The sequence below is a fragment of the Pocillopora damicornis genome, chromosome 1 (genome assembly GCF_964200805.1).
Source record: "Pocillopora damicornis chromosome 1, jaPocDami1.2, whole genome shotgun sequence".
NCBI lineage: Eukaryota > Metazoa > Cnidaria > Anthozoa > Scleractinia > Pocilloporidae > Pocillopora > Pocillopora damicornis.
Genome location: NC_142670.1, coordinates 16,431,333 through 16,439,108, shown reverse-complemented (window position 1 = coordinate 16,439,108; position 7,776 = coordinate 16,431,333). Strand labels below are relative to the sequence as shown.

Genomic DNA, 7,776 nt, shown 5'->3' with positions numbered 1-7,776 from the left:
ACCTTTATCGTGACAGAAATGAAAATGTTTCGCTGAGGCGTCTCTCTTGAATTTGCATCACCTCTATTTTAACTACCATTTACTCGCTAAGATTAGCCACATTTAGAATAACTTAGAACGCGGCTTTGTTAAACAATAGCTAACTCCGTTTAATTAACCGACCCATCATTTTTTTGTGGGAAATGATAGACTAATTATGCCATCTTTCTGTTTTTAAAACAAACTAGTTTTCTGAAGGTTGTGAATAAGAGTCCTCCTCTTTCCTCTAAATTTCGTATTAATGCGAGCGGCCATCTGATTCCATTGCTAGCTAAAACATGGCGAGTCAAACTTTCCAGTGAGAGTGTGAGACATGTTCAACTGTTGTTTCTGTGAGACGGTAGAGTAGCTAGTGATACTTTGAACGTTTTTGTGTCCTGAAAGTTGCATAACATCAGTTGGCAGCATGTCGTTGTTTCCAGATTTTCCATTATTTACTGCCAAAGTAAAAACGGTGCATCGTCGGTTTTCATTTCCGCGGGTCGCTTTTCTGCGTAGACTTTGTAGGCCTTTACTGGACATTTCTGGTTGTTCGGCATGGCAAAAGTTTTCGGTGCAATCTCTCTTACATTCCGTGGATCGTTTCCTGAACGAGTTTTGGTTTCTCTTTCATTTAATTCGAGGTACTCCCGCCCTGTGGAAGTTTTGACAAAGTTTTACGTCTCCCCTTGAACACATTTCTCTGTGCTCCCTGCAGCCTAGTAACCCGAAATGGATCATGTTGTTGAACCATACCGTGTTTAAAAGCGCTTCTGCCGAGTAACTTCCCAAGAGATCCTTTTCAAACAGAACTTGAACATCTTCCTCACTTAAAGCAGCAGAAGCATTAGGCTTGTTGCCCATGCCTTTCCGTTTTAGATCCCTTTGCTTTGACTGAAGCGCTTTCCGAGTCTGCTCGAACTGGACGTCTTTCATAAGACAAAGTCCATTGTTTATTTTTCTTCGAATGGCGCTCAAAGCTAGCGAAGAATGCCCTTAAGAAATTAGGCTCGTATTCCTAGTTGTCTTCTTTTTTGCGAACCGTTATAAGGAACTCGCTGACAAACTTGTTCAGCGCTTGAGGAGTCATTAGTTCATTTGCCTCGTCCCACCTTTCAAAACAAGAAATTCACGGAACACAGTAACATATGGTTTAGTCTTTTTCTTGGTGTTTTTATTTTCCTGTCCGTCTAAGAACTCCTCTACTGATAAATTTAGGCTCTAAAAATGGTCAGTCTGATTTGAAGCCATCTTTCTTAAAAAATGCGTCGTTGTCGGTGTGATAGTGGCTTTATAAGGGTCGTAGTAATATATATCACATCCGACAAACTCTGTGGCCACATGCAATGCACGTATGTAGCGATGAATGAAATTACGAATAACGTCGCCACCGTCACTCCGCCGATGAACTGTTCATACGTTTCTATTTTTGAGCGTAGCGCTGGTGGGTATTATTGTACGTTATTGTTCATCTAATTGTAAATTTATTCCGATTTCTTCGAGAAGTTGACATCCTCCAGGTGTAGCGTGAGGTTTTTAAGGTGAACGCACGAGAAGATAACACTGAGCGCCGAAGGCCGTCCAAAGTAATGAATCTAGGAGCATGCTCTTACAGAAGATTTTAAATCTAGGGTCTCGAAAGTGCCATTTCCTACATTTTTCATTTCAATGCTGAGTGATAAAGAAAACAATACGTCGCTTAGGACAAAGAGTCAACTTTCTGCGGATGGGATTGAGAATTTTCTCGTCTAAATGCTGTTTTATGGCATCAACAAGCATTAAGAAGCTTCAAAGTGCCGAACACAGGCGTCAACAATAAGTAAATTAGATATACAGTGAAGTCCGCTTTTTGTGCAGTGTTGTTTGTAATTTTCGAAAATGAGCCCGCTCTGCTAAAAGTTCACCGAAATCAGAATATATTTTTGAATTTACATACCCCTCTCTCTTATTCTAGTTATTCTGAATAAAAATATAATATTCAAACCAAAGAGGAAGAATTGCACACTTATTTTATGATAGAAATAATAATGATAATAATAAAGAAGACACAAAAATGAGAAAGCAAAGGAAGCCCATCCATTGAAAAGTTCCTCTTAACCAGCCTCGTTTCCATGTTCATGAGAGTCTCCAAATAGCCTTGAGCTGTAATTTTTTACAAAAATAGATTTCAATCCTAAAATATCTCTTTCATGATCAAAATCCCTAACCAAGTTTGCATGCAAAATTTGAACCAAATCAGTGGGCCTGTCTGTCCGCAGCTTTTGGATCTGGCTTCTTTTTTATGGACTATCGCTTTTGGTAAGGCTGAACCAACACTTGAACAAGGAAATTTTATCAAATAGCTCGGTTCAGGAAAAATCGTTGGCTACATACATCACAGGGAACTTGTGATTGACATTTTCGAATTCAATCACAAAAAGGGCAAAATTACGAAAATTGTCTAAGCTATTTCAAATGCTCTTTGCATAAACTATTGTTTGTATTTTCCCCTCATTTTATAATGGTAAGGAAAAACCCATTTAAGAAACTCGAATATCATGTTGTTTCCCATGCCGACATTGAAATCTTTTCTGTGGAAAATAGTAGATTGAAGAATGTGTTACTTATGGATGGATGTCTTGGAAGACATTCGCGCCTGATAAGCGAAACTTAATAATGGAGTTGACAGATTTACCTGAAAATATAAATACGTTGCTGTACTATGAGCAACATGGGCTCTTACCAAAAACATTTCTTGTCACTTGAAGATATTGATGATAATGATAATACGTTTATATCAGTAATGCGCCTGAACACTAACTATCGTCATTTGTTGACAGGTACTTGGATATCAACCAGTTGGAGAATTTGCCAAAAGACATATTTATGAACAATATCGAATTAAGAGAGCTGTAAGTCAAAAGTGAAGACTATTCTCTCTAATTTTAATCATGCGGGCAATGTACAGGGACGATGAGCAGGGAAAACGAAAGACTTACAAGGATAATTGTAACAGTTATAACAATGCAAGGATCAAACATATTCACCAAAGTCACAAAGTGTATTATTGTTTTAAAAAATATCAATAGCTAAGGCTAGGCTTTTTAGTCATCAATCAGACAAAATTTATGATGTATCCACTCAGGCCATTAGTTCTAAAACTAACTAGCCTCCGAGCATCAGGGTGGAAGGAAGGGGCGGGGAGGAAGGTTAGGTAGCCACTAGAGGGTTACATCTTCCATGCCAGGAGAAGGGAGTTCGTCCACTCGCGCCTGATTCTAAATCTTGGATAAGTTCGTTACAGAAAATAAACAGGTAACATGAATAGGCATTTTTCTTTCTAAAGCTATGCAAACTCTTAATTGTGTCTAACGTTTGCATAACTTTCTTGAATTCTCCCAGCTTCCCTTAGTGTTTAGATGAAAATATATAAACACAGGAAAAGCTCTCTGCCGTTTAAATATAGAATTAACGGAATCCGCGAGATTTTTTTTTGATACTTTCTAAAGCTATGCAAACCCTTAATTGTGTCTAACGTTTGCATACCTTTCTTGAATCCTCCCAGCTTTTCTTATTGTTTAGATGAGAATATATAAACACAGAAAAAGCTCTCTGCTGTTCAAATATAGAATTGACGGAATCTGCGAGATTTGGTCCGAACGTTGCTAGCACAATGAAGGAAAAAAACGATGTTGGCCTTTTTTTTTATTTTTTTCGCAATATCTATCGGCAGCCTCGAAACGCAACTGGTTTGCAAATGTTTCGGTGCTTGAACTTAGCAGCTCAATTTAAAGAAAATTAAGAGCTAATGTCAACGTGCATCAGACAAACAGCGGCAAGTCACCCAAAAGTTGATTTCACTCCTACTTTCATGTTTGGTAGCCCAATATGTCTTAATAGTTTTGGTGTAGGGTTTTTGTGAAAATATGATTTAGTTTTCGAGAAATAACTTTTTAAGTTTGAATTTTTTAAAATATACAAATAAAAATATTGCAAATATGCAAATTTACACCGTGAATATTACCCGAGTTGTGTGACCTCATGTAACGAATTTACTCGACCTCCGGTATTTCTGTCAACATAATCCTTTGTTTTATCACCTAAACTTAATCCCCTGTCATTACTGAAGCTGGCAAAGAAATATTTAGGTTTTGGTGACTACTTTTGTCCGACAAACTTTTCCCATGTCGAAAAGTAGCATCAAAACAAAGACAGTTTTAACAATGACCGATATGACAGAATCTACTGAGCTTCCAGATTTAAAAGACAAAAGCATGGTTATAAGATTACTGTGAAAACAGAAAGAGTGAACAAAATTATTAAATATCTAATATACTTTTTTCTTATTAACTAACAGTCTATTTGCCAAACTTTATTCCTTTGACTGTCGCCACCTAACCTGTCTGTAAATGCATTATTCTGGGCAGATGGATAATTTTCTAGTCTGCGTTTTATGACTTCTTTAGGCTCCCCATAATAAGTAAAGTTTATGTGCTAAAATTAGCCAAATTTAAAATAACTTAGAAAGCAGTTTTTTTGAACAATGGCTAATTCTGTTCAATTCACCTACCCATAATTTTTTGTGGGAAATGATAGACTAATTGTGCCATCTTTGTGTTTTCAAAAGAAACTAGTTTTCTTAAGTCTATGAATAAGAGTCCTCCTCTCTCCTCAACATTTCGTATTAATGCGAGCGGCTATCTGATTCCATTGTTCCCTAAAAAATCGCGAGTCAAATTTCTTTGTAAAACGGACACAAGAAAGCCTAATTTTCCGCTGTCCAACCGGTGGAAACCTTAGTTCCTGACGTGTTGCACCTTGCCATCTCGTCGTCCGTAAAGAGAACATCAACAAAAGCAAGGGCGGCAGTAGACATCGGTTCCCTTCGCTACAATTGTAGTTACTTTGTTTTGCTGCGCATCCGTTGGACAGTGGCTGCGTGACACAAATGGGTGAAGCTCTAGTCAACAGGCTGCAGAGGTGATCTCGTTGGAACAATCTGGGCAGGAAACACGGGCGACAGGCTTTCTTGGCGGATTTGACGGAGTGTACGCAGGACGGAACGCTAAGACTCAGTGGGTTCTTTACTGGATGTGGCTGTTTCTTGGTAAGTCTGGATAGTGGGGCTGCTATTCACCAGAGATGCGACTGCTTCGGAATCCAAAGTTGGGAAGTCTGAATCATCATCAAGTAACGGCAAAGAAGCAGGCCCCGGCTCATGGTGATGGAGACACTTCAGTGCCGTCAACTGCTTAACTACTTCTGTCAGGTTCAATATCTACTTTCGGAGCTCTGTAGTCACGTCGTGGTGGTCGTTTTGTAATGATGCATTAGCCGTAGACGGTGGAGTACTAATTTGGCACTGAACGCTCGCCTTGCTAGTCTCTACGCACCTTGGTAGCTTTTCCAAAGACGAGATCTTGTCATGGAGGTTGGCAGCAGTTTCTTGTCAGTTCTTTTGAAGCCAGGAACACTTCCTCAAGTAAAAGAAAAAAATTGGTCTTCGGCGAGGTTCATGAAGATCTTTGCCACCCGTTGAATAGTTTCAGCGCTGAAAGCAGCGCTAGGTAGACGTCAAGACTTGTTGCCGTGAGTAAGAAGCGATAGTCGTTGTACATAGTTTATAAGTAATATTGGAATTGTAATATAGCATATTTTTTAAATTTTATTTTAGCTTATTTTCTCGAAGATAATAGCTCTACAGCTACACTGTGAATTTCGAGCATACATTAAGTATATGTACATATATATAATCCCCTAATCCGATAATGTTCAGCGCGACTGTAGAATCCGGTCTTTTGGAGACGATGCATGAAAAGAAAAGTTTTCAGGCAGACTTGGTGGCTGTGAAAATGGAAAGGCATCCTGGTTCGCTGCCTCATTGTCTCTGCTCCTCCTGAGTCGCTGACATGGTCACAGCTTATGGCACAGTGGATCATTGCCAAAATTACCAGATTGAGTTCAGTCGAGGAAAGTTCCGCAAGGTTTTTTCGGCAATAGAAGATGACTTCAATTTTGGTAGTAGAGCTGCATGGATCTCCGTTATTTCCAAGTGCACATCCACATGTTTTGGCTGCAAATGCCTGCACTTTCGATCGCTCAGATGTATCACAATTTGAAAAGTCAAAGTGATCACCTGAGTCAATTTCCTGATTAGTTTCATCGCTGCTGTCAGAACCGTAGTCGTCCAGTTAGTCGTCTTCCTCTTCTACTAGTCTGGCGCCAAAAATGATCTTCCGCCTGGGATTTAAAATCTTTTCCACCGGTTAGAAAGTATGAGAACTTTAAGAATTTTTAAATGCATTTTCAAACTTGATAATGAACGACTACGAAGCGTTTGCTTCTTCCTTTGCGCGTGTAATCCGTGTTGTAGTGTAAATGACCTAACTATGGAAACCAAAAGCAAGTGAATACACGCACAGGGTCCAGAGGCGTTTGAAAATTTAAGTTCGCTGAGTTTGCGAGCTAAAAAAGACTCGTTAGTACCTTCGACCATGTTAATTTTAATTATCCTCGCGTTTAATTTTCGTTCCTGAAAGTATATACCACAGTGCTAAAGACGAAGAGCTCGTAAGATGCCAAGATCAGATTACAATTGTAGGTTGTTTCACGGTTGGTGAGCGCGTACGATTTTTATTGAAAACGAGTGAATAAAATGCGCGCAAGTGAACTAACCGTGAAATAACTTATTTATTATATACATAGCTGGATTCATAAGCGAGCAGAACTCAAAGATAAACATGTCTTTATTTTCTTTCAAAGGAAAACAACGCGCGGTCAAGCCGCTTCACAGTTCGAGAGTTGCACTGAAATGGCTTCCTTGTAAAATACGTTACATTTAAATTATCGAGCAAAAATGCCGTTAAAAGGCAGAGCTAGTTAGAAAGAAATAAGACATCCTGAAAATATGTCGAGAAACCCGAGACTTTATTTTTGTTGCTTATCACAACCCGAATGCTTGAATTGACAAACAATAGTAAGATTCCGAATCAAGAGGTTTGATTCTTTTATAAGTTTTGCTAGGGTTTTCCTCTCACACTGAAAGTGTGGGCGATTGATTTGAAGTGTTTATTGCCACACCTATATGTCCTCCGCTTCTAACAGCACCCCAAAAAAGAGAAAGGGGCTGCTGTGCTGCTTGCAAGAGAGAAAAAGTTGGACGAAATGTTGGATAATTGAGTTCGTCAAACTCATGCTTTATTTTCTCCGGAATAGAAGAGCCAGACTGGGGAGCTATTTCTCTCGAACTCGTTCCAGTGAGAGTGTGACTCATATTCAACTGTTGTTTCTGTGAGACGTTAGAGTACCAAGTGATACTTTGAACGTTTTTGTGACCTGACAGTTGCATAATATCAGTTGGCGGTACGTCGTTGTTGCCAGATTTTACATTGAGTACTTTCAAAGTAAACGGTGCATCGTTGGTTTCCATTTCCGCGGGTCGCTTTTCTGCGTAGGCTTTGTAGGCTTTTACTGGACATTTCTGGTTGTTCGGCACAGCAAACATTTTCGGTTCAATGACTTTTACAGTCCGTGGATCGTTTCTTAAGCGAATTTTGGTTTCTCTTTTATTGAATTCGAGGTACTCCTACGTCTTGCCTTTCAAAACAAGAAATTCATGAAACAGAGCAACATATTGTTTAGTCTTTGTCTTAGTGTTCTCATTTTCTCTCCGTCTATGAACTCTTCTACTGATAAATCTAGGCTTAGTCTGATTTGAAGCCATCTTTCTTAAAAAAAATGCGAGAGAGCAGCGGCGAGCAAGCGACACAGTTTTTTTTC

The 7,776-nt window shown here is 39.1% G+C and overlaps 1 pseudogene; it reads right to left on the bottom strand.

The window, feature by feature from the left end:
* Positions 1 to 306: 306 nt before the first annotated feature.
* On the bottom strand, positions 307 to 7,501 carry LOC149052347 (uncharacterized; annotated as a pseudogene).
* Positions 7,502 to 7,776: the final 275 nt, after the last annotated feature.